This window comes from Mirounga leonina, unplaced genomic scaffold, assembly GCF_011800145.1.
Source record: "Mirounga leonina isolate KUSES-001 unplaced genomic scaffold, KU_Mleo_1.0 Mir_101609, whole genome shotgun sequence".
Lineage (NCBI taxonomy): Eukaryota > Metazoa > Chordata > Mammalia > Carnivora > Phocidae > Mirounga > Mirounga leonina.
In genome coordinates, this window is record NW_023270164.1 from 378901 (window position 1) to 381579 (window position 2679).

Consider the following 2679-nt stretch of genomic DNA (forward strand, 5'->3'; position numbering starts at 1 on the left):
ATCCCAGAGTCCTGGGATCGAGCCCCGCATCGGGCTCCCTGCTCCGCGGGAAGCCTGCTTCTCCCTCTCCCTCTCCCCCTGCTTGTGTTCCCTCTCTCGCTGTGTCTCTCTCTGTCAAAGAAATAAATAAAATCTTTAAAAAAAAAAAAAAAGAGTCTTTTCTTTCATATATCAATAGTTAAGATATTTAGTAGAGTCCTTTCCTTAAGTCATAGAGACCGACCTTCTTTGTTGAATAAGGAGTTCTAACCTTTGGTTCTTCAAGTAAAAATCAGAGGAAAATAAAGTTCACCTACAGATGAGAATAAATGGGTGTTGTTAATTTATTACAGTAATCAAGAGTATCAAAATGGAAGTGAGCTATTAGGGTGTACAACCGAATACTACTTCATAAGATTCTAATCCATTGTCATTTGAGGATAATAACTGAATATTATAAATAATGAACACATTGATAAATACCCAGGGCCTTGCTGTGAAGTGTAAAATCTCTTAAATTTTTATATATAATATCATTTTATGTGCAAAAGTAACTTAGGTAAGGATGAGTTTCTTTATTTTTTTAGTTATTCTTTTTATTCATCTTATAATAGTATTGAGCTAATTAATAAATGTGAAGCAGACCAAATAACCTTAATTTTTATAGTATCTTTTTTCTTGTTAATAAGGAGAAAGAAGAAATCTTTGTGATTTTTTTAGGGCCTGCTGGGAAATCTCAAAAATACTTTCGGGTGTAAAGATAGCTTAATTTTTTTTAATTAAGGGTCTGATCTTGGAAAGACAAAATCAAAACAGTTATCAAAGGAGATTTAGATACTTGATTAAGATAGGATGATGGGCACCTGGGAAACAATATTTGCTTATCTATTTAATCTAAGTGGCAATAGAATATTTTAAAATAAACTAGAAGAAGGAGACATATGGTTGTAAGAATTTTAGCTCTTTAAAAATGAGGACTCTTTGTTCTTTTAGCCTTTAATAATCTATAAACAGAGGTTAGCAAACCATGCCCATAGGCCTAGTCATGAGTTCATGGGTACAGTTCATAAACTTAGATTAGTTTTTGTATTTTCAAATGTTTGAAAAAATTTAAAATAGGGACAACATTTTGTGAGATATGAAAATTCAATTCTCATAAATATTACTGAATACAACTACACTTAATTCTTTATAACATTGGGGAGGAAAAATTTTTCTCTACCTTTTAAGATTCTTTTGGCTGGTGTAAGAATTAAATTGACATAAGATAGATTCAAAGAAGAAAATCTAATTTAATTCTGTACATATGGGAGCTGTAGAAGAATAAAAGGCCCATGGGCTATCAGGCAATTGAGACTTATGCACCATCCAGAGCTAAGGAAAAGGGGGTATGGGTCTGAGGATTCAAAGGTAAGTAAGAGAACTCAAAGGAAAATGAAAAAGAGTAAATGTTTAGTAAACAAATGTTTGCTGGGCTATACAGAAACAATGGGACACAGAGAGGAATTTTATCAAACATCCTTTGCTATGTTTCTCCCTGTCTACCACACCTAATTCATATTATACCATCATTATCAATGGTGGTAGCTCTCTCCTGGAGCAGGTCTTCTATCTAAGTTCTTTCAGGCAGTTAGTGGAGAGGCAAAAAGGAAAAACTTATTGAGTCTTCTGTTTCTTAAAAATAATCAACCTAAGGGGTGCCTGGGTGACTCAGTTGGTTAAGTTTCTGACTCTTGATTTCAGCACAGTCATGATCTCAGGGTTGTAAGATTGAGCCCCACATCAGACTCTGTGCTGGGCATGGAACCTGCTTAAGATTCTCTCTCTCCCTCTCTATAAATAAATAAATAGATAAATAAATAAATAATCAATCTAAAATAATCCACACGCCAAAGAGATACATTTTAGGGTGGCAAATTTCCCCCCTCCAGATATAGTCAATGGCTGCTTTTCCACTATAGTGACACAGTAGTTGTGACAGATCTTACAGTCCTTATAGTCCTCAAAGCCTAAAATATTTAACAGATGGCCCTTTACAGAAAAAAATAATTGCTGACTACTGTTCTAGAACTCAATAAAGTCAACACAAAGCACTGAAAATTTTTTGAGTGAGATACTGAATTCTGCTCTCTGAGCAGATTACACAAAGGGTAACATTTTTATTCCTCCTTGTTAAAACTTAAAACTTTAAGATCAGTTGTCATTTTAACAAAGAGAAAACCAACTAAAAGATTCACAGCTCCTTCTTTATAAATTATCTTGTGAATAAGCTCATCAGCATTGAGCAAAATTTGTCAAAATGTTAATACATTTCAACTCTTCTTTTCAGTCCCATTATTTGTAGTTATATAAACCAAGACTAAATTTCCTTACTGCAAAAATTCCACAACTTTTGGGCGCCTGGGTGGCTCAGTTGGTTAAGCGACTGCCTTCGGCTCAGGTCATGATCCTGGAGTCCTGGGATCGAGTCCCGCATCGGGCTCCCTGCTCAGCAGGGAGTCTGCTTCTCCCTCTGACCCTCCCCCATCTCATGCTCTCTCTATCTCATTCTCTCTCTCAAATAAATAAATAAAATCTTTAAAAAAAAAAATTCCACAACTTTCTCTATGTATCCAGGATTTATCTTTTGAAACACATACCTTATTTTACAAACTTCTTTCTTTCTTTCTTTCTTTCTTTCTTTCTTTCTTTCTTTCTTTC